Raw genomic sequence first — 25770 nt, 5'->3', positions numbered from 1 at the left:
TCTATGAAGCCAACATTACCCTAATACCAAAGTCAAAGATACCACAAAAAAAAGAATATTACAAACCAATCTCTTTAATCAATATAGATGCAAAAATACTCATAAATCAAATCCAATAGCACATTAAAGATATTATACACCACAACCAGGTGGAATTTATTCCAGGTATGCAAAGCTCATTGAACACAAGAAAATCAATTAATATAATACACCACATCACTAAATTAAAGCAGAAGAAACACATGATCATCTCAATCAATGCAGAAAAGGCCATTTGACAAAATTCAACAACGTTTCTTGAAAACAATTCCAAGGATAGGAATAGAAGGGAACTTTCTCAATATGATAAAGGCAATATATGAAAAACCCACAGCTAACATCATACTCAATGGCCAAAGACTGAAAGCTTTCCCCCTAAGATTAGGAACAACACAGGGATGCACACTATCACTATTGTTATCCAACATTGTGCTGGAAGTTCTAGTTAGAGCAACTGGGCAAGAGAAAGAAATAAAAGGCATCCAAATTTGAAAGGAAGAAGTAAAGCTTTCACTGTTTGCAGATGACTTGATCATATATGTAGAAAATCCAGAAAAATCTACAGCAAAGCTACTACAGCTAATCAATGAATACAGCAAGGTGGCAGGCTACAAGATCAACACAGAAAAATCAGCAATTTTCCTATACACAAGTAATGAGCAACATGAGGAAGAAATCAAGAAAAAAAATTCCATTTACAATAGCTACCAAAAGAATCAAGTATTTAGTAATAAACTCAACCAAGGCCACAAAAGACCTATACAGAGAAAACTACAAGAAACTGTTAAAAGAAATCAAACAGGATCTAAAAAAATGGAAGAACATACTGGTTCATGGATTGGAAGAGTAAATATAGATAAGATGTCAATTCTACGTAAACTGATCTATAGATTCAATGCAATACCAATTAAAATCCCAACAAATTACTCTGCAGAAATAGCAAAATCAATAACCAAATTTACTTGGAAGGGCAAGGTGCCCCAAGTAGCAAAAAATATCTTGAGAAGAGGATCAAAGTGGGAGTTCTCACACCACCTGATTTTCAAACATATTACAAAGCTACAGTGGTCAAAACAGCATGATACTGGCATAAGGAAAAGATATACCCACCAATGGAACAGAATTGAGTGTTCAGAAATAGACCCTCACATCTACAGACAACTGATCTTTGATAAGGCAGTTGAGCCAATGCAACTGGGACAGAGCAGCCTCTTCAATAAATGGTATTTGGAGAACTGGATATCCAAATCCAAAAGCATACAAGGGGACTCCTATCTCATATTTTATACAAATTTTAACTCAAAATGGGTCAAAGACCTAAACATTACTGCCAACACCATAAGACTTTTAGAAGAAAATGTAGGGAAATCTCTTACAGATCGTGTGATGAAAGGTGGTTTCCCAGACCTTACATCAAAAGCACAAGCAACCAAAGAAGAAATAGAAATGGGATCTCCTCCAAGTTAAACACTTTTGTACATTAAAGGACTTTGTCAGAAAAGTAAAAAGGCAGCCTATGCCATTTGATGCTGAAGGACTACAGAAATGTTCAGCAGGATTGATTGGATAGATCCAGAAATAGACAGCATAATACTGTGTAATGGTAGGACAATATTGTAAGTACATGGAACACAAATCTCTGTGAGTAAAAGCTGAAAGAAGTGGGACAGGGGAATGTATGAGACCAGAGGTAAAGATAGATGATGAAGACTGGGACTGTATAACTTGGCAAAAACTGGAGTGGCCAATGACTGTTGCTAAATGTGCAAATACAAAAATGTTCCCACATGTGGGAGAACAAATAAATGTCAAACATGCAGAGTGTTGAAAAAGGGATGGCATTTTGGAAAAAACGTAATCAAAACAAACTGGAGTCTATGGTCAATGGTAACATTCCAATATGCTTCCATTAAATGTAACAAAGGCAATATACCAAAGTTAAATGTGTATGAAAGGGGGATATGGGGAGGAATGTAGGATTCTTGGTGGTGGTGTTACTTTCTGTCCTTACTATTATATTGTATTGTATGACATTTTTATTTTTCTTTTTATTATCTTATTCACAAAAAAAAAAAAAAAACTTTTTCATAATAATCAATATGTTCAAGTGCTAACTGGTGATAAACGTACAAATATGTGATGATGCCATGAACAACTGATTGTACACTGTGGATGGTTGTATGTTATGTGAATATATCTCTGTAAGACTGTAGGAAAAATATAAGTAGAAGTTGAAGTGCTGGAGAAAACATGGAGAGAGGGATGTACCTATTTACTGTTCATGCGGAGGCAGAATGGTGTAGCCTTTCTGGAAGTCACTGTGGTGGCTCCACAAGAAGCTACGTATGTGGGGCCAAAAGGTCCTACAACCTCATTATGGGGTACGTATTTGGAAGATCTGAGAACAGAGACATGAATGGACATTTGCACATTAGTGTTTATGGATACAGTATTCATGATTTGCAATGGGTGGAGGTGGCCTAAGGAAAGATTGACTGAGGAACAGAATGGTGAACTGTGGTGTATGCATACAAAGGAATACTGAGCAACTATGAGAAGGAGTGAAGTTGTGAGACATGCAACGAGGTGAATGGATCCTGTAGACAGCATGTTGAGTGAAGCATGCCAGAAACAAAGGCAAACACTATAATGTCTCACCAATATGGACTAACCACAATGTGTAAACTCAGAACTGAATCGTAGAGCACAGCCTAACAGGGAAATGATTATTGTAATGGTCCCCAGATTGTAAACTCTTACAGCAGTCAAATCTATTTCTGAATTGTAATGGCCATCCTCAAACTCTAAGATGTTGATCCTTTAATGTATAACCTGATTGGTCTCTGGAACACTGGGTATCTGTGTGACACCTGAAACTCAGAGCTAGAGCTCGGCAGATATGAATATCAGTATTAATGCAAACAGAAACTGTTTAAAAAAAAAAAAAAAAAAGCTGTAAGAGCCCAGACTTCAATTAGAGATATGAATAAAGCAATAAAGCAGATCTGGTTGAGACTAGAACAAATCAGGCCAAAGGGTAAAGGTTGAAACTGACTGTTAAAACTTCAACTTCCATGTGAGACCAAGGGAAGAGATGTTTATTTGGTGTAGGATCTATATTTTCTAAACAATATAACTTCTACAGTCAGTTTGTTCAAACACTACAATAACACGGAACTTTGAATAAGAAGAGAGCTATGGTAGGTCTGTATAGATTAGAATGAAATAGCAACACATCCTAAAGTAATTTCAGTGGAGAATAAAAATATATATTTGGGGACCCCCTGAAGAGCTGGGGGAGGATGCAAAGGTGTTGGACTTCCTCACCTGGATTGTTGCTGATGTTCTCACAAACACTGGGGACTAACGGCTTGATGTGCTGAGCCTTCTGTCTTGGGGCTGATCCCTATGAAGCTGGTTGCTGCAAGGAAAGGCTAAATCTGCTTATAACTGTGCCTAAGAGTCTCCCCCTGAGTGCCTCTTTGTTGCTCAGATGTGGCCCTCTCTCTCTAAGTAAGTAACCTTGGTGGATGATCTCGATGCCCTCCCCCCTACATGGGACCTGACTCCCAGGGGTGTAAATCTCCCTGGCAATAAAGGATATGACTCCCTGGGATGTATCTGGACCCAACACCATGGGAATGAGAACATCTTGTTGACCAAAAGGGGGATGCGAAATGAAACGAAATAAAGCTTCAGTGGCTGAGAGATTTCAAACGGAGTTGAGAGGCCACTCTGGTGGACATTCTTAAGCATTATACAGATAACACTTTTTAGGTTTTAATATATTTGAATAGCTAGAACTAAATACCTGAAACTACCAAACTCCAACACAGTAGCCTTGACTCTTCAAGACGATTGTAAAACAATGTAGCTTACAAGGGGGTGACAGTATGATTGTGAAAACCTTGTGGATCGCACTCCCTATATCCAGTGTATGAATAGATGAGTAAAAAAATTGGGACAAAAACTAAATGAAAAATAGAGTGGGATGGGGAGGGATGATTTGGGTGTTCTTTTTTTTATTTTTTATCCTTATTCTGATTCTTTCTGGTATAAGGAAACTGTTCAAAAATAGATTGGGGTGATGAATGCACAACTATATGATGGCACTGTGAACAGTTGATTGTACACCATGGATGACTGTCTGGTATGTGAATATATTTCAATAAAACTGAATTTAAAGAAAAAAAAGGCAGCCTACCAAATGGAAGACAAATTGGAAACCACGTATCAGATAAGGGATTAATATTCCGAATATATAAAGGGATTCTACAACTCAACCACAGAAAGATAAACAACTCAATTTAAAAATGGGCAAAAGGCATGGACAAACACTTTTCTGAAGAGGAAATACAAATGGCTCAAAAACATGAAAAAATGCTCAACTTCACTGGCTATTAGGAAAATGCAAATCAAAACCACAAACGTATCTCACGCCTACTAGAATGGTCATTATAAAAAAAAAAAATTACAAGTGCTGAAGAGGATGTGGAGAAAGAGGCACACTTATTCACTGTTGGTGGGAATGTAGAATGGTGCAAGCACTCTGGAAGGCAGTGTGGTGGTTCCTCAGGAAGCTAAGTATAGACTTGCCATATGATCCACGAATTCCATTACTAGGTACATACTCAGAGGAATTGAAAGCTAAGACACGAGAGGACATTCATAAACGAATGTTTATAGCAGCACTATTCATGATTGCCAAGAGATGGAAACAGTCCAAATGTCCATCAACAGACAAGTGGATAAACAAACTGTGGTATACACACACACAATGGAATATTACACAGCTGTAAGACAGAACAAAGTCATGGAACATATAATAACGTGGATGAACCTTGAGGACATTATGTTGAGCCAAGTTAGCCAGAAATAAAAGGAAAATAGTGTACAGTCTCACTAATATGAACTAACATTAATGAGCAAACTTTGAGAGTTAAAACCTGAGAACACAGGTCATCAGGAAATAGAAAGAGGGAAGAGATCTGGCACTTGATGCTGAAGTAGTATAGTATGCTCAACAGGATTGACTGCATAGATGCGAAATAGATAGCATAACACTGTCTGATGGTAGCACAATATTGTAAGTACACCAAACAAAGATATCTGTTAGTAAAGCTGAAAGGGGAGGGCTAAGTACAAGTATGACACCAGAAGTAAAGATAGACGATAAAGACTGGGACTATATAAAATCTAGCGAAAACTAGAGTGGTCAATGATAGTGACTAAACGTACAAATATTAAAATGTTGTTACATGTTGCAGAAGAAATGAATTTCAATACAGGAAAATGCTGAAAAAGGGATGGTATTGGGGAAAAAATATAATCAAAGCAAACTGGAATCAATGGTTAACAGTAACATTGTAATATGCTTCATTAAATATAACAAAGGCAACATCCCAAAGCTAAATGTGCATGAGAGGGGGATATAAAGAAGGGACATGGGATTCTTGGTAGTGGTGTTTTTGTCTGACCTTATTATTGTATTGTATGATATCTTTTTAATTATCTTTCATTATTCTTTAACAAAAATTTTTCTCATAGTAATAAATATGTTCAAGTGCTGATTGCAGTGATGAATGTACAACTATATGATGCTACTATGAACAACTAATTATAAATTGTGGATGCCTCTATGGTATGTGAATGTATCTCTATAAAAATGTAGGAAAAAATATAAATAGGGATACAAGTGTTGGAGGAAAACATGGAGAAAGGGATGTATCTATTTACTGTTGGTGGGAAAGTAAAATGGTGTAGCCTATCTGGAGGACAGTGCGGTGGTTCCACAAGAAGCTATGTGGGTGCCATTAGGTCCTCCAACCTCATTATAGGGTATACACTTGGAAGATCTGAGAGCAGGGACGTGAATGAATATTTGCTCACTGGTGTTTATGAAGTAGTATTCATGATTTGCAATGGGTGGAGATGGCCTAACCGTACATCGACTATGAACAGAATGGTGAACTGTGGTGTATGCATATACAACTGCGAGAAGGAATGAAGCTGTGAGACACGCAACAAGGTGAATGGATCCTTTGTATAGCATTTTGAGTGAAGTAGGCCAGAAATGAAAAGACAAACATTATAATACCGCACCAATATGGACTAACTGCAATGTGTAAACTCTGAGAATTGTACCTTAGAGCATAGCTTATTAGGGAAACGCTTATTGTAATGGTCCCTAGATGGTACGCTCTTACAGCAGGCATATCTATTCCTGAATTGTAATGACCATATACAAATTCTGAGATGCTGAGCTCATTGTCTATAACATGGTCAGTCTACGGAACTTTGGGTACCTGCGTGATGCCTGAAACTCAGAGCTAGAGCTCAGCAGCTATGAATGTCTCTGAGTCTCACTTTTATTATCTCTCAAACTAGGATAATAAGATAACTAGAAGGGTATTGTAAGAATTGGAAGTAACACACATAAAACATTTAGCAGAGTACCTGGCAATAATAAGATGCTCAACAAATGGCAACTGATTTTTTTTAATTAAAGAGAAGTTAACAATAATAAGGATAATACATCTCTATTTACTTCAGGATTGCAAAGTTGGAGAACATTCGAAAATCAATAAAAGTTTTACATATATTAACAGAATAAAGGAGGAAGAAACATATGGTTATCTCAATAGATGCAGAAAGAGCATTTGACCAAATTCAAAACCCTTCACGAAAAAACTGTAAAGCAACCTAGGAATAGAATTTTCTCAGTCTAGTAAAGGTCATCTACAAAGGTTCACTCTCATACTTAAATTTAACATTGCATGCCGAAGTAAAATAAATAAATAAATAGACAGATAGATAGATAAATATTAGGAAGGATGAAATAAAACTTGTTTTTACTCATGATCAGCCACGTAGAAAATCCTACAAAAACAGATGACTAGAATAAGTGAGTTTAGCAAATTCTAGTGAAAGAAATTTAATATACAAAAACAAATTATATTTCTATATAATAGCCACAAGCAATCAGAAAATGAAATCAGAAAAACAACTGAAATCACAATAGGCAAAACCTAAGCAAAATTAGGCAAAAGACTGTACTCTAAAAAACCACAGAACTCTGCTGAGAGAAATTAAAGACCTAAATAAATAGATCATGTTCATGGACTAAATATTAAGATGCCAATTTAACACAGTATCAAAGAAAATCCACAGCAGGCTGGTTTTCTTTTTGTAGAAACTGACACCTGGTGATTCTAAAACTAATATGAAAATGTAATGGCCCTATGACAGCAAAAAGAATGTTACAAGAAAGAGATCAGAAGACAGACTGCTTGATTTCATGACTTCTTACAGAGGTACACTGTGATGGTTAATTTCATGTGTCAACTTGGGTAGGTTATGATGACCAGTTGTTTGTCATTCACTGGCCTGCTTGTTACTGTGAGGCTACCTCAAATAAGGGATCTGTATCTATAATCAATTGGTATGTACTTCTGTATGCAAGTACATGCATATATGTGTATGTGTTTATCTGCATATGTGTGGGTGTGCATCATGTTGGTTGTGTTTCTCTGGAGAGCTCCGAATAATACCTACATCAATCAAAACAGTATGAAATTAACATAAAGACAGATATATAGATCAATGGAAAAAAACAGAAAAGCCAGAAACAGATCCATATGATAACTTTTCCAATAGGATGCCAAGGTAATTCAATGGGAGAAATGATGGTTTATTAAATAAATAACGTAGTACTGGAATAACTGGATATTTGTATGGGAAAAAAACTGAACATTGACCCCACGCATAAAATTTAATTCAAAATGGATTAAAAAAAAGGACTTCCAGTAGAAAACAGAAGGGCCAATCTAAGTGACCTTAGCTTGGCTAACAATTTCTTAGCTATGACAAAAATGGTTAAGGACCATAAAAAAGAAACTGATGAAGTATACTTCATTAAAAACTAAAACTTTCATATAAAAAACACTGTTAATAAAGTGAAAAGGCAAGCCACAAATTGGGAGAGAACACCTGCAAAACATATTTAACAAAGGATTTATATTCAGATTTTTAAAGAACTCTATATATCCAAGCTCAATTATCTCCAAGGAGGAAAAATTCAGAAAGCCACATAGATACATTATAGTCAAATTGACAAAGGCAGAAACAGAAAATCCTGAAAGCAGCAAAAGAGAAGCTGTTCAGCATACAGAAGCGATTCTCAGTAAGATTAACAGCCAAATTCTCTTAAAAAAGAAAAGCAAAACATGAAGTTCTGGAAATTAGTGGTATCACATATTTAAAGTGCTGAAAGAAAAAAACTGTCAATCAAGAATTCTATGTTTAGCAAAACTATCTTTCAAATACAAAGGAGAAATTAGACATTCTCAGATAAAAAGCTAAGTGTTAGAAAAAAATACCTGAAATGATCAAACTGCAACCCAGTAGCCTTGACTCTTGAAAATGATTGTATAGCAATGTAGCTTATAAGCGGTGACAGTACGATTGTGAAAGCCTTGTGGATCACACTCCCTTTATCCAGTGTATGGATGGATGAGTAGAAAAATGGGAACAAAAACCTAAATGAAAAATAGGGTGGGGGGGATGATTTGGGTGTTCTTTTTTACTTTTATTTTTTATTCTTATTTTTACTTTTTCTGGTACAAGGAAAATATTCAAAAAATAGACAGGGGTGATGAAAGCTCAACTTTATGATGGTACTCTGAACAACTGATTGTACACTTTGGATGATTGTATGGTATGTGACTATATCTCAATAAAATTGAATTTTAAAAAAAGTCCATCTGGTAAATAGATCAAGCTAAAGAAACTTTTTGGTTAAAAAAGAAAGGAACTATCTATAAGGCAATAAAATTGGTGTGTATTTTTTACACAATATAAAGGCAAATTTAAAATGGGAATTCCAAGCACTGTGAGGAGCACTAGTATCTCTGTAATAAATGTATCGCTTCCCCTCATCCCCACCACCTCCCCCCCCTAAAAAAAGCTAAGGGAGTTCACTGCAGGTAGACCTGACTGATGAGACAAGCTTAAGGTAGTCCTTCATGGTGAAACTAAAGGACACTAGACAGTAACTCAAAACCATGTAAAGAAAAAGAACACTGGCAAAGATAACTATATAGGAAACTATAAAAGTCAGTAATAATACATTTTTTGTTGGTTATTCCTATTTTTCCCCATATGATTAAAAAAGACGTGTAAAACAATAATTATAAATGACACCAATGGATAAAGTTAAAGATGTAATTTGCCACAATATACAACATAAAGGAGACACAGAGAAACACAGAAAGACACATGAGAATAGAAATTTTGCATGCTATTCAAGCTAAATGGGTATTAATTCAAACCATATTGTTATAAGTAACTGTTTTGATCACCACTTTCCACCCCATTAGTGAGGGAGGGATTCCTACCCTAGGGTTAAGGGGATAGCTGAACACAGGATACCCAAAACTGGACAGATGAGAGCAACAGCAGTTTATTAGTCACATATACTCAGCCTGGGATAGGATGCCACCACACAGATCTATATGGGAGTAGCACTGACTGAGTGAACCAATAGCTGTGGGAAGTAAGCTTTGTAGTATCAAAAGGGTGGGGTGGCCCCCAGTTCCCATGGGAAGATACAATTGTCTTACTTGAATAATTCTGAGCGCTGGAAAAGAACTAAAGACTACTTCTCAGGGTTAAGTTGGAACCATGCCTATTTGCCTCAACAAGGAGGACTGTTTGACAAGGAAACCTTACCTTTGGGAGCACAATGGAGAGGGGACCTTGTGGTTAAGCCTTGTGAAGCCCTCTCCATTTCAGATGCTAAGGCAGCAATGATATTAAAATGTAGTTTCAGGCCATATGCTATGGTAACCACTAAGAAAATAACTAGAAACTGCACAGAAAAAGTAATGAGCAGAGAATCAAAATGGTACACTTCCAAAAATAAAAAAAAAATAAAATCAATGAAACACAAAAGGCTCTAATGGAGCAAATGAAAAACAAAAAATATAGCAAACAAATACAAAATGGCAGAAGTTAGTCCTTCCTTATCAGTAATTACCTCAAAAGTCAACAGATTAAACTCTCCAATTGAAAGTCACAGATTGACAGAATGGAAACAAAACATGATCTATATCATCTATATGTGGTGTACAAAAGAATCTCTTTAGATCCAAAGACACAAATAGGCTGAAAGTAAAAGGGTGAAGATATTCCATGCAAATTGTAACCTAAAGTGAGCTGGAGTGGCTATACTAACAACAGACAAAACAGACATTAAGTAAAAAATTGTTATGAGACAAAGACATTATAAATATTGATAAAAAGGTCAATCCATCAAGAACACATGACAATTATAAACATATCCACACCTAATAAGAGTCTCAAAATTTATGAATCAAAAACTGACAGAAATGAAGGGTGAAATACACAGCTCAAATATAATAGTTGTAGACTTCAGTATCTCACTTCAATAATGGATACAACAACCAGACAGAAGATCAGCAAACAAACAGAAAATTCAAACACCATAAACCAATTAGACCTGACAGACATATACACAACAGTCTACCCAACAATAGAGAATATATATTCTTCCCAAGTACATACGCAACATTCTCCAGAACTGACCATATGTTAGTAATAAGTCTCAATAAATTGAAAGTGACTGATATCATCACACAAAGTATCTTCTCTGACCACAATGGAATGAAACTAGAAATCAATAACACAAGAAAAACTGGAAAATCCACAAATATGTGGAAATTAAGCAACATACTCTTAAACAACCAATGGATCAAAGAAATCATCACCGGAAAATGAGAAAATACTTTAAGATGAATGAAAATGAAAATACAACACACCTAAACTTACTGAATGTAGTGAAAGCAGTGATGAAAGGTAAATTTATGGCTGTAAATGCCTATTAAAAAAAGAAAGACCCCAAATCAAAAACCTAAGTTTACACCATAAGGAACTAGAAAACCAACTAAACCAAAAGACAGAAGAAGTAATAAAGATTAGAATGGAGGTAAACAAAACAGAATAGGAAATAATAGGGAATCAACAACACCAAATATTAGTTCTTTGAAAAGATCAACAAAATTGGCAAATCATTAAGTAGACTGACCAAGAGAAAAAAATGAAATTACTAAAATTAGAAATGAAGGTGAGGACATTACTACAGACCTTACAGATATAAAAAGGATTACAATAGAATACTACAAACAATTAGCATAACAACAAATCAGATACCCTAGACAAAATGGACAATTCCTAGAACCCCCACAAACCAACACTGACTCAAGAAGAAACAGAAAATTTGAACAGACCTATAAAACAGGATAGAATCAGTAATCAAAAAACTCCTAACAAAGAAAAGCCCAGAACAAGATGGATTCACTGTAAAATTCTGCTAAACATTTAAAAAAGAATCAACCCAAGAAAGAGAAATAAAAGCTATCCAAATTGTAAGGGAAGAAGTGAAACTAACTAGATTTGCAAAGGACATAATTCTCTATACAGAAAACCTCAAAGAATCCACAAAAACAATCAGAAATAATAAACAAATTCAGCAAAGCTGCTGAGACCAAGATCAATATACAAAAATAAACTGTTTCTATATACTAACAATGAACAATCCAAAAAGGAAACTGAGAAAGCAATTCCATTTACAAGAGCACCCAAACTGATAAAATACCTAGGAATAAATTTAACTAAGGAGGCATAAGATTTTGTACACTGAAAACAACAAACCATCGCTGGAAGAAATTAAAGATGACTTAAATAAATGGAAAGCCACTCCACGTTCATGGATTGGAACACTTAGCATTGTTAAAATGGCAATACTCCCCACAGTAACCTACAAAGTCAATGCAACCCTTATCGAAATCCTAACAACTTTTTCTACAGAAATGGAAAAGCTAATCCTAAAATTCATATGAACTGCAAGGCACCCCTAAAGACAAAACAATCTTGAAAAAGCTGGAGGATTCAACTTCCTGATTTTAAAACTTATAAAGGTAAAGTAATTAAACAGAGTAGTACTGGTATAAAAGGATAGACATATAGATCAATGAAATAGAATTTAGAGTCCAGAATTAAACCTACATATCATGGCCAACTAGTTTTCAGAAAGGACGCCAAGATCATTAAATAGGTTAAGAATAGTCTTTTCAACAAATGGTGCAGGGACAACTGGATATCTACGTGAAAAGAATGAACTTGAACTCCTACCTCACACCATACACAAAAATTAACTCAAAATGAATCAAAGAACTAAGGGTAAGAACCAAAACTATATAACTCTTAAAATAAGGGGTAAGTCTTCATGACCTGGAATTTGGCAATGGTTTATTAGTATTAGCTACGACACCAAAAACCCAAGCAACAAAAGAAAAGAGATAAGTTGAACTCTGTCAAACTTTAGAACTTTTGTGCAAAGACACCATGAAGAAAGTGAAAAGACAACCGGGAGGGTGAGAGAAAATATTTGCAAATTATGTCTCTGATAAGTGCCCAGTATCCAGAATATATAAGAAACTGTTACAACTCAATGACAAAAAGACAAACAACCCAATTAATGTAAAGGGCTTGAATAGACATTTCTCCAAAACAACAACAAATGCCCAAAAGGCCAACATACAAATAGATAGTTGCTGTGGAAAACATTGCAGCTGCTGTCCCCAAAAAGTTAAATATAGATTTACCATGTAACCAAGCAATTTTACTAGGTATATACCCCCCAAAATTGAAAACAGGTATTCGAACAAAAATTTGCATATCATAACAGCACAATTCACAATATTTAAAAGATGGGAACAACCAAATGTCTTAACAATATGTGGCATAGACATATAATGGAAGATTATTCAGCCATAAAAAGAAATGAAGTATTGATATCATGCTACAAGGATGACCTTCAAAAACACTACTCTAAGTAAAAGCCAGACACAAAAGGCCATATATTGTAAGATTTCATTTATACAAATAGGTAAATCTACAGAGACAAAAAGCAGATTTGTGGTTTCCAGGGTTGGGGGTATGGGAGAAGGGGGAGAGACTGCTTAACTGGTATGGGATTTTGTTTTGGAGTGATAAAATGTTTTGAACTAGATAGTGGAGATGGTTGCACATCATTTGAATGAATCAGTGCCCCTGAACTGTACACTTTTAAATGGTTAATTTTATGCTATGTGAATTTTACATTAATTTTTAAAAAGAGAAGCTAAGCATCATACCTACCATATGATGCAGACATGAAAAGTGAAAGCATGTCTACTGTACACAAATGTCCATAGCAGCTTTATTTGTAACAGCTAAAATATGTAAACCACCTAAACATCCATCAACAGAAGAATAGATAAACAAATTGTGATGTCACAAATTGTGATAAACAAATCCATACAATCTAATCCACATTAGCCCTGGCTACTGTGACAAATACCACATACTGGTTGACGTATACAACAAGAATTTATTATAAGAAACTGGCTCATGGGACTATGGGTATTGGCAAATTCAAATGCCATAGAGCAGGTTGCAAGCTGGAAACTCCAATAAAGGTGATGTTATTCCAAGAGTTGTGTCCAAATTCCCCAGAAAAAGCTGGCTGACTAAAACTGAGGCAGAAAATCTTCTTTCTGACTTCTGCAATCCTGAGTTCTGGCTTTTAACACTTCCAACTGATTGGATCAGGAGACTCCCCATATTCCTTTGTTCACTATAGATACAATCAGCCAAGATGTAATCAACTGATTGTAGATGCAAATCCGTCTATGAAATATCCTTTCAGTAACAATCGGGCCAGTGCTTGCTTGACCAGATAACTGGACACCATAACCTAAGCAAGTTGACAAACGAATTTAACCACCACAGAACTGTATCCCTATAATCAGAGAATCTTATTGTATGCAAAGTATATCATTAAAAAGATGTTTAAAAGGTTAACAACCTTGGAGCAGTACTGTAGGAAGATAGCAGAGTAGGAAGCTCCAGGATTCAGTCCTTCCAGAACTACTAAACAACTATTTCAAAACTCCAGAGTTCAGAAGCACACTGCACAGCATCCAGGGAAGAGCAGGAGGAACAGGTTGTTAAATTATGCTAAGGACTAGTAAATTGCTCTCTCTGTGGGGACGCTTACTGACACCCATCCCCATTGCTAAGGCGGCTGCTTTGGTGTCTAACTCCTAGCTAGCTCATTGGTGACAGCTGGTGACAGAAAGGGACGTAAAAATCCTCTTCCCCAAGACCAGGGGTGGGCATGGCCAATCACTGATCATGGCTTTTGATTAGTGACTTCAGATTGCTGGGGACCAGCTGAGAGGGTGGCCATTGTTCCAACCTGCACTGACAAAAGCAGCAAAGGAAACTTAAAGATGCTATCCTTCCTCAGGGCTGCATTTGTTGGGCAGGTCAAGAGAGCATAACTGTGGGGAACACGGAAGAAACTCTTGAGGCCCTTCCTCATCTCTTCCCCATGGCAGTTTGGAGCCAGTTTGTACCCGCCTTGTTTCAGTAGGGAAGGACTGACTTGGGAAACTCCTCTTAGGCATGCCCCTCAACACAGAATTTGTCCTCCAGGCAAGACATAGGCCCAGAAAAGACAGGGAGGACCCTGCATTCTGCATCTGCTTTGGGCAGACGCTCCTGATTGGAGGGCTGATAATTAAGAAAATCTCTTGTCTTCTCATCAGCAGGTTACAAACTAAAGAAATAGACATCTTGGGGAATAAATCCCAGAGCTAACATTTTCAAATATTAAAATATGCAGTGTGCAGCAAAAGAGCACAAGACAAACATAGAAATAGTTAATGATGGCCTTTCCAAAGGAAGAGGATAAAATACCAGAAAACACCAATGAAGATGACCAGAATAGGAGATGAAGGAAAATACAGAGAAAGAATGAAAAGATATCAGGAAAACAACAAATAATCAATATGAGAATCTTAGTAAAGAGACAGACATTTTAAAAAGGAACCAAACAGAACTACTAGAGTTGAAGACCACAATAAACTGAAATGAGAAATTCCCAGGAGGGTTTCAACAGCAGCTTGGAGCTGGAGGAAGAATCTGCAAACTCCAAGACAAAGACACTTGAAGTGAGTCAGGCTGAAATGCAGAAAGAAACAAAAATTATAAAAAACAAAAATAGTCTAAAACACTTCTGAGGACAACAGCAGGCGTGCCAATGTAAACAATTATGGGAGTCTCAGAAGGAGAAGAAAGTGCCAGAAGGAATAGTCAAAGAAATAATGACAGAGAACTTCCCTAACTTAGCAAAGACTTGAATATGCACATCCAAGAAGCCTAGAGAACACCAAACAGGACAAACATGAGGAAAAACACAACCCATCATATATTGGTCACATTGTCAAATGCAAAGGATAAGGAGAGAGTTCTCAAAGCTGCAAGAGAAAAGCAACATGTTATGTTCAAGGGGGGCCCATTAGATTAGTGCCAATTTCTCATCAGAAACCAGGGAGGCAAGAAGGCAGTGGGTTGAAATACTTAAAGTGCTGAAAGAAAACAACTGCCAACCAAGAATTTTATATCCAGCAAGACTTGCTTTCAAAAATGAGGGAGAGAGTAAGACATTCCCAGATAAATAAGAACTGAGGGAGTTCATCACCACTAGATCTACCCTAAAAGCAATGCTAAAGGGAGCTCTACAGACTGAAAGGAAAGGAGACTAGCCATTAGAATGGCTGTTATTAAAAAAAGGAAAATAACAAGTGTTGGAGAAACAGGAACACTCATTCATTGCTGGTGGGGATGTAAAATGGTGCAGCTGCTGTGGAACAGTATGATGGCTCCTCAGAAAGCGAAGTATAAAACTACCATTTGACCTGGAAATCCACTACTAGGTACATACTCAAAAGAAGTGAAAGCAGGGTCTCGAACAGATATTTGCATACTGATGCTCAAAGCGGCATTACTCACAATTGCCAAAAGATGGAAGCAACCCAAGAGTCCATCAACTGGCGAATGGATAAACAAAACGTGGTATATATATATATACACTGGAATATTTTTCAGGCGTATAAAGGAATGAATTTCTGATATATGCAACAACATTGATGAACCCTGAAGACATCATGTGAGTGAAATCAGCCAGACACAAAAGGACAAATATTGTATGATTTCACTGAATTGAAATAATTGGAATATGCAAACTCACAGAGTCGGAATCTGGAATATAAATTATTGTAGGATAGGGTGGGGATAAGGAATAGGAAGTTAAGGCTTAAAAGGAACAGAGTTTATAGTTGGAATGATGGAAATGTTTTAGTAATTGATGGTGATGATGGCAGTGCAACATTGTGAATGTAATTAACGGCACTGAAATATATATATCTGAATGTGGTTAAAATGGGAAATGCTAGGTTGTATATATGGTAATAGAAAAAAAATTTTTTTAAATCCATGCAACTGTACTACACAGTGAACCCTAATGTAAACCATGAACTGTAGTTAATAGTACAATTATAAAAATGTACTTTCATCGTTTTAACAAACATAGCACACTAATGCAAGGGGTTAATTATAGGGTGGTATATGGAATCCTGAATCTTATGCATGATTGTTCTGTAATCCTACAACTTCTCTAATAATACTAATAAATTAACAAGTCTTACCAAAAATAAAAAAGATTATCTGTTTAAGTTAAAAGGAACAATCTATGGAAAGTTACAAGTTTATACTGACTTACTTAAATATTTAACTAGCCCTCACGAAAACAGTCCCCCTTTCCCTCTCTGCATACTGGCTTCATGTTTCTTCATGATTCAATGTCATGCCCAGTGCATAAAGACCTTTCCAGGTTCACTCCCAATAGTCTACTGGTATGCCAACTCCAAAATTTAAGAAGAGATAATGTGAATGGTCTAACCTGCATAAGCTATCCAACTCTGATTCAAATACCTGAACTGAATTGTTGGATAAGGAGTATGGGATGCGATTTAGGATCATATGCTCCAAATACTAACCCTACCCACTGGTAGTCAGAATGATGTCCCTACTAATTGTGCAAGTTTTCCTATGAACAGTTGGTAGGCCTGGAGGTCAAGTAACAGTCTTAACTGCTCACACTGGGAAAGAAAGGCATACTTTTCTGTTTTTTTAATTACCCAACATTTCAATTTAGAATGAATCAATCTAAAAAAAAGAACCCCCTAATGCACAAATGAGGCTAATAATTCACTATTATAAAGTTAATTTGGTATAACACTTAACTTATGATTACTCAATTAAAAAAAAAACTGCACCAGGAGGAAGTTAAATGAAAAAATATACATAAATTCTTTAAAAATTACTAAATCTTTTGGTGTCTCAATTTCTTCATCTTATTATGGAAATAATAATGTGGTTGTGAAGATTACATGAGCTAATATGTGTAAAGCATTTAGTTTCATGAAGATTAGCAAATACTGCTCTTAATTTTTTTCCCACTTGAAATGTCCTTAAGTCTATGATTTCAATACTTATTTTTCCATATTTGTCTAATTTACAAACCATATGATATCACTAAAACCCTTCTGGCACAGAGAGATAATGGCTTGCTCATGGTTGGAGATGGGATTCCAACACAGGCAATCTGGCTCCAATGAACCATGCTCTTAATGGAAGTATTATAATGTCTCTCTAGGAAAGTACAGATCAGTGTTTTAAAAACTCTGATCCAATTTTCTAACCACTAGTAAAATATTCAGATTATTCAATCCTCCAGACCTTCTAGATCAGAATCACTGAGTTTTGAAGTGCAGAAATCAGCACTTAACAACCTTTCAAAGTAATGTATACACAATATATGTAAGTTTGAAACTCACTGAAATTAGGTGGGTAAAGCAAAAATTCCAACGAGACAAGTCTAGGTAGGGAAAAGGAACAGATTAGGATGTAGAATCAAAATCCTTCAAGTATTTTGGAAAAACAAAATATATTTAAAACATTTACTTTAAATGTACCAAAGTGGCAGTTACACAAAAAATTGAAATGAGCAGAAACGAGCAGAACCACTCTCTGCAATCCTTAGAGAAGTATACTAATAATGCCTCTGTTGCAATCTTAAGCAAAACGTTGATATTTCAACTTAAATAAACACTGACTATTTTAATCACTCGACCTGACTAATATTGAAAACTAAAGCTCATTAGCTGGGATGGGGAATGGGAATAGGCCGCGCTACTTTTTAAAAGGTAAATATACACTTAAATAGTACGATACCCTGGTGTTCAAACCTTAAATGGAACACAAACCTTCTGTTCCTATAAAGAACAAAATTAGTCTAATGGCTTTCAATAAGGCAAGATATAAAATTTTTACACATTTAAAGTATTCATTTATAATTTACCTTAAAGATACACATCTAAACTATTTCAGAAGACAACGCTTTGCTACCGGGTTAGATAGCTTGATGTTCGGGGTAGTCGTTAAAAAGAAAACAAAAAACGAAAACAAAGAAAACTCTGACTCTGAAAGCGTTAATAGTGTACTTCCAAAATGACTCCCAACAACTCATTTGGCCAATGAATGAAGTGAGTGAAAAGGCAGGGCTGTGGAACTAAACCTTATCCCTATTGTTGGCAAACTAAGACCCTTGTGAATCACCGCTGTTACTATAGCCAGTTTAAATGAGCAAGAGTCTCGGATTTTTGCGGTACAAGAAAAATGTCAACCGTGAAAGAAAAATATCCGGGTTTTAAAATACAAAGGATACTCAGATTTCAGTTTAAATCCCCACCAGGCAATTCAAAGGCTGTCACTTCCCTGCGGTCCAGAGTAATAAAGACTGCCACAGGCGTACCTCTTAGGAGGAACTCTGAGCCACGTAGAGCATCTCTTCATTCTAAACCTGCCCCCAACCTTCCATCTTTAATAAAGGAAGATTCGAATACCTGTGATAACGCTTTCGCAGTTAGATTTAAATACTGCTGCAGCTTTCGCATGCGAGCCGAACTGGTGGAAATACTAAACTGCACTCATGAGAAAGTCACAAAGATAGCATATAAACAAGGTTTCTCCTCCCTGACCGGCAGGGCCGCCGAACCCTCAACACTTCATCGAGAGTTGGCTACACGTCGCAACCATTGGGAGCCGTGGCCGGGGAGACCCCCCGACTTCCCAAAGTCTCCACGCCCGACCCCACCACTAGACACCCTTAAAGGTACTCTGAGACCCCCGCTACGCCTCAGGGAACTTCTGTCCGGCTTCGCGACCCCCCGTCCTATCCCCCCCTCCCGCTTCTCTCCCTAGAATATCCTGTCTCTTCCCGTTCCCCATTACTCACCAAGGCGCTCTCGGCAGAAGTTCCAGAGCCGGATGTAGCACTTTTTTCCTCTCGCGCAGCGTCGCAAGCCACCGCGAGCCACCCCATCCAACGGCCCTTAGGATTCAAATTCGCCTACTTCCGCCCGCAACCCGGAAGGAACTCTTGATCCCGCCTCCCTGGCTCGCAGTGTGGGGAGCTGTGAGTCGCGCACGTCGCTCCTAATTTCGGGGCTGCCTCCCCATCCTGTGGATTATTTTTGTCGGATCTCTCCCTACTTAGGTCCACAGAGAACCCCGGGCGCGGGTTCGATGTTTCTATCCGGTGGCTCTTGAGAGGACCCTCTTGTTTCTGAAGTGGGTAGAGATATCTTGAAGTTTCATAGCCTTCAGGGAAAGGGGAAAATAAATGCACTGACTAAGGAAATCGGGACGTTTTTGCCCTTCCCCTCGCCCTCGCGCAAAGAACATCAACTACGAGAAGGAAGAAACAAACCCCGAACAAACATTAGTAAGCGGTTTCCTTGTACCGACACAGTCAGGACGTTTACTCTTTCCCCTCTCCTGTTTGAGGAAAAGAAAAAGCCAGTTGCACAGATCTCTCCTATTCCAGTCACAAGTTTCGAAGCAGTTCCTGGTCCCAAATAAAACATTTGAGGATAGGTATTAGAAAAGATAAGTGTTTTTCTCCCTGATAAGGGATCATTTAACAAAACCCCTGTGAGATAGTTGTGGGAGATTCCTTGGGCAACGGCGTCAATTTCCTGTGCCACAGACCATACAATATACCCTCATCCAAAACTTTCTCAGCTTCTGAAAGATGGAGCTTTCAGAACGGAAAGAACAGGACATCCATCCTCTTAAGCAGGAGGGGTGGGGGATCAAAACAAAAGCTGAACCCTGACCTTTAGGGCTGTTATTGATATTGTCACCAGATCATGCGCACATTTTCTGGTAGAACTGATTTAGCTAAACTGATCAGTTCACACCAAGCCACTACAGAACATCTTCATTTCTAGGAATTTGTTTTACTGATAATTTGACACAAGGGGGTGTACAGCTATAAGCTGTTCACGGATACACCGTTTTTAACAATGGAAAAAAGGAAATAACCTAAATCTATACTAACACTACTGCAGACACTTTAAGTAAATCCGTGAATACTGAAATGAACACTGAAAAATGTCTGTTTTACAAGGGCTATGAATAGTATCCCTCTTTGAATGTGTGTGTGTATTATACAAAGTTTCTGGATGGCTACTTAAATTGTTCAACATTTGTCTCTGGGAGTGAACTGGCAGGAAGAGAAAGATTGAGGGCTTTTACATTTCACTTTATAACCATTTGAGTTTTTTTTAATATATAATAAGCATGTTTTACTTCTGCACTGCTAATTATTTTTAAAGAATGACTTAAAAATGAGTGCATTCTGGATACAGAATAAGAGTTTAGTAAATGTATAGATTTATGATATGTCTAATGTGGCTCCATTAAATATATTGTCATATTTGAAGGCAGAAACTATGCATGTATTTTCCCATATCTTTCATAATTCTGGCCTCCACCATTAAGTTTCCTCTTTCACAGGAATTCAGTTTTCAAGTTTACCCATGAACAAAATTTAAAGATACTCAAAAGATTGCCCTTGAAAAGTCCCCAAAATGATCATAAAATATTTATGATTTTCTTCATACAAAACTTCAGATAAGGAGGTGTGTGTGTGTGTGTGTGTGTGTGTGTGTGTGTGTGTGTGTGTTTTAATGTTTGTCCCCTGAGTTCTCCTTAGTCATTCCTTTTCTAGGTCCCTTAATGAATTTTTCAATTTCTTCATCAAAACGTTGAAAAATTCACCACAACCTAGCAACCAGGCTGGCCATCAGTCAGACCAATGAACTTCATTTCTCCTCAGCAATAGAGAGCCCCTTAAAGTGATTTATGTATTTTTTTCCCAAAGGGTTAGCCAGGTTCAATTGTATATATTGCATAGAGCTGGTGTTTATTGTATGGAATATTGGGTTATTTGTAGTACTTAAACGATTATTCTTTTTTTTTTTTCTCCCAGAGAGTATAGGTGAATTTGAATACAATAAATATTCAAATAAAGCTACAGCACTGCATGCACAAAGATGTTTAATAAATACACATTAACTCAATCAAGGAGCCTGAGTAAATGCAAATTTAAGAACTTTTTAAAGAAAATATTCACTGGAGTAAATATTTAAAATCTAAAAACTTTGGTTATTGGACTGAAGTATCTAATAACTGATAAAATTTTAAAATTAAGCAAAATACATTGATATAAGTATTCCACTTAGTAAAAGCTGCAAAAACTGAAGAAAAAAAGACAAAGAATTTTAGTTTCTAACCCCTCAATAATCTGAACAAGTTGAGAATAGAATTTATAGAAAATTTTAATCATAGTTAATATAACCTCTTTTACCTCCTATTCATTGAGTATGCAGCAGAAAACAAGACAAAAACACTTTCAGACCAATGGTCCTCAGTTTACATACAAGATCCAATACAAACTTCTTTGGCAGGAGAGTTCCTAGAACCTTCTATGAGAGGTTCTTGGTTTTTACCACAACCAGACTGACTGACAAAAAATATAAAATGCCTAGAAATAAATTTTAAAGAAAGGTATAGAACCTAATATCTTTTAGAAAATGTAATTAGAGAATATAAGTAATTTCAATTTTCATATAGGAATAGGAATATGCAAAAATTTTTAAATTTTAGAAAAAAAGATTTTCAGAGGCAGGGGTTGGACAATTTGTCTTATGATATAGTAAATCTTACCATAAAACTAGTACAATCAAAGAGTATTAGCAAGAATAAAGAGACAAATAGATCAAACAAAAGAGTATGAGCATAAAAGGCAAATAGAGAATCCAGAAAAATTCAACTATACATGAAAAATTAATTTATTATAAAAGTGGCATTTCAGTTAGTGGGAAGAATGATTTCATCCATAAATGAATAAGAACTGGCAAAAACTGGCTTTCTGTATGAAAGATACAAAGTTAGACCTCTACCTTGCACATATACCAAAATGAATTATATAAAAATTAAAGATTGAAATATAAATATGTATGAAAAAAATCAGAAGAATAGCTATGACTTTAGAGTGGAAGAGATTTCTTAAACAAGGCAGGGAACTTAAGAAGACATAAAATAAAAGATGAATCCAGAAAACTACATTAAAGTCGCCATAAAATGTCCAAAGTTAAATGAGAGACTATGATAAAATATTTATAATACATATGACAAAAGGTTAACAATCCTTTATAAAAAAATTTATAATTAGATTTTAATAAAAGCAATAAAAATGAGCAAAAGAAATGAACAAAAATATTCACTAAAGAGGAAATAAGAGAGGACAATAAATGTAAAAAAATATTAAGCTCACTACCTTACCTTTGAGGAATACAAATCAAGCAATCAAATACTTTTTGTTTTTATCAGATTGGCAAAAATTAAAAAGAGTACAACATCCAACACTGGGTGGGGGGGATGAAATGTGACACTCATCCATCTTGTTGGGAACACAAACTGCTACAACCATTTTGAGAAGTAACACTTCAACCCAGTCTCTGCAACTTTGGGATTGTCCTACAGAAATAAAAACTCCAGTACTTCTTTTTGAAGCATGGCTGGCTGATAGTGGCTCCTGGAATCCAACCGCCAGAACTGAAGGAAAATAACTAAAATTTACTGATCATGATATAAATTATTTCACATTCATAACTAAAACATCAACATAATTATTTGCTCTGAATTAATATCAGTATTAGTGCGTGACCCCATGATCAATAAGTATTGTTGTATTATCTGTCAGCAGGGCTAATAAATTTCTAAATGCAATTTTATTCACCTGTTCACAAAAGTGTTTCTTATATTAGTTTACCTAACCAGTTTCGTACTTCAAATTTTGCACTTAAATCAAAATACATTTTAAGACAAGTAGGTTGTTGTTTATTGTTCTAGTTTGCTAATGCTGCCAGAATGCAAAACACCAGAGATGGATTGGCTTTTATAAAAGGGGGTTTATTTGGTTACACAGTTAGAGTCTTTTTTTTTTTTTTTGTAGTTATTAGAGATATAATTTATTTTTTTTAATCTTCATTTTATTGAGATATATTCACATACCACGCAGTCATACAAAACAAATCGTACATTCGATTGTTCACAGTACCATTACATAGTTGTACATTCATCACCTAAATCAATCTCTGACAACTTCATTAGCACACACACAAAAATAATAAGAATAATAATTAAAGTGAAAAAGAGCAATTTGAAGTAAAAAAGAACACTGGGTACCTTTGTCTGTTTGTTTGTTTGTTTCCTTCCCCTATTTTTCTACTCATCCATCCATAAACTAGACAAAGTGGAGTGTGGTCCTTATGGCTTTCCCAATCCCATTGTCACCCCTAATAAGCTACATTTTTATACAATTGTCTTCGAGATTCATGGGTTCTGGGTTGTAGTTTGATAGTTTCAGGTATCCACCACCAGCTACCCCAATTCTTCAGAACCTAAAAAGGGTTGTCTAAATTGTGCATAAGAGTGCCCACCAGAGTGACCTCTCGGCTCCTTTTGGAATCTCTCTGCTACTGAAGCTTATTTCATTTCCTTTCACATCCCCCTTTTGGTCAAGAAGATGTTCTCCGTCCCACGATGCCAGGTCTACATTCCTCCCCGGGAGTCATATTCCACGTTGCCAGGGAGATTCACTCTACTGGGTGTCTGATCCCACGTAGGGGGGAGGGCAGTGATTTCACCTTTCAAGTTGGCTTAGCTGGAGAGAGAGGGCCACATCTGAGCAACAAAGAGGCATTTGGGAGGAGGCTCTTAGGCACAATTATAGGGAGGCCTAGCCTCTCCTTTGCAGCAACCGTCTTCCCAAGGGTAAAACCTATGGTAGAGGGCTCAACCCATCAAACCACCAGTCCCCTGTGTCTGTGGTCATGTTAGCAACCATCAAGGTGGGGTAGGCCAATACCCCTGCATTCTCCACAGGCTCCTCAAGGGGGCACTACATATTTTTTTCCTTGTTTTTTTTTTTTTTTTTAAGGCCATAAAGTGTCCAAGGTAACACATCAGCAATCGGGTACCTTCACTGGAGGATGGCCAATGGTGTCCGGAAAACCTCTGTTAGCTGGGAAGGCATGTGGCTGGCGTCTGCTCCAAAGTTCTGGTTTCAAATGGCTTTCTCCCAGGACGTTCCTCTCTAGGCTGCAATTCCTCAAAAATGTCACTCTTAGTTCCATTTGGGATATTTGTCCTCTCTCAGCTTCTCCGGAGCAAGAGTCTGCTTTCAATGGCCGTTTTCAAACTGTCTCTCATCTGCAGCTCCTGTGCTTTCTTCAAAGTGTCCCTCTTGGCTATAGCTCCTCTTCAAAATATCACTCACAGCTTCACTGAGTTCCCTTTGCCCATCAGCTCATTTATTTGGCTCCACTGATCAAGGCCCACCCTAAATGGGTGGGGCCATGTCTCCATGGAAATATCTAATCAGAGTCATCACCCACAGCTAGGTGGGGCGCATCTCCAAAGAAACACTCAAGGAAATCTAATCAAAACTGGTAACATCTGCCCACACAAGATTACATCAAAGATAATGGCATTTGGGGGACACAATACATTCAAACTGGCACATTTATCAGCAAATATTTCTTTTCCTTAATGTTTCATTTACATGAATGTTTTGATCTAAATTTTTAAGAGATTTGGTGTCTTTTAAGTCATACACACCACGGCTTGGCAGCAGGAAGCAACACTCAAAACAGCAATTTCAGGTTTCTGGTTTCAGGGTTGTTTGGATAATAAGCAGGTACACTAACAGCAGTGATTTAGAATGATATCATTCCTGCTTTAGCACACAAAGGGCTTAAAGTTTGCTTGTAGCCTATATGAGATAATGAAGTAAATCAAAGGTATGATAGTATAAAGTTAATATAATTCAAAGGTATATGTTTATGTTAAAATTACTCCTCTTCAGGTTGGTGTTTCAAACAAATGGTTCTCTGGATTACTTTTCTTAACTGCCATCTTTGGGCCTGAAGTGTTTCCACAAAAATCAGAGCCTCTTTATAGTTAAGAGTAACTCTGAATACAGGCACACATGTTGGTAATGCCACCCAGCATAAATGAAGTAATGAACAACATATTAGAGCTGAATCTTAAAATTTCTTGGATGCAATTGCTGGCAATCAAAACTATTTTCAGTTTATTTTGTGTTTGCTGATTTTTTTTTAATCCCTCTCAGAATACTCAAGGGAAATGACTTCTCAACTGAGTTGATAAAGCGATTCAGTTATAATGAGCCTGATTTCTCGCCTGAGTGTCCTGATGGGGGTAAAACTAAACTTCAAATTATATCAAGGTCCAGGGCACAGAATTACCAATTAGGAAGCATGTACTTGCCTAAATTTAAATCGACCCTCAGGGCAATTCTCTAGAAAACATTCTTCAAGGAGATCAAGT

General features: G+C 36.6%; 1 protein-coding gene across 5 annotated transcripts in view; it reads right to left on the bottom strand.

The window, feature by feature from the left end:
- G2E3 (G2/M-phase specific E3 ubiquitin protein ligase) overlaps nucleotides 1-19403 on the bottom strand; it is a 76518-nt gene extending 57115 nt beyond the window's left edge. For 2 of the 5 annotated variants that reach the window (XM_037834726.1, XM_037834723.1), the window contains exon 1: nucleotides 19304-19403. The gene's annotated coding sequence lies outside the window, so the exon portion shown is untranslated. Of the gene's footprint in view, nucleotides 1-17843; nucleotides 18216-18367; nucleotides 19157-19303 lie in introns of those variants that run through there. The other 3 variants (XM_037834727.1, XM_037834724.1, XM_037834725.1) reach the window with 3 other exon arrangements.
- Nucleotides 19404-25770: the final 6367 nt, after the last annotated feature.

This window comes from Choloepus didactylus, chromosome 4 (assembly GCF_015220235.1).
Source record: "Choloepus didactylus isolate mChoDid1 chromosome 4, mChoDid1.pri, whole genome shotgun sequence".
Lineage (NCBI taxonomy): Eukaryota > Metazoa > Chordata > Mammalia > Pilosa > Megalonychidae > Choloepus > Choloepus didactylus.
Note: the sequence above shows the minus strand (reverse complement) of the source record. Positions and strands in the feature narration are given on the sequence as shown.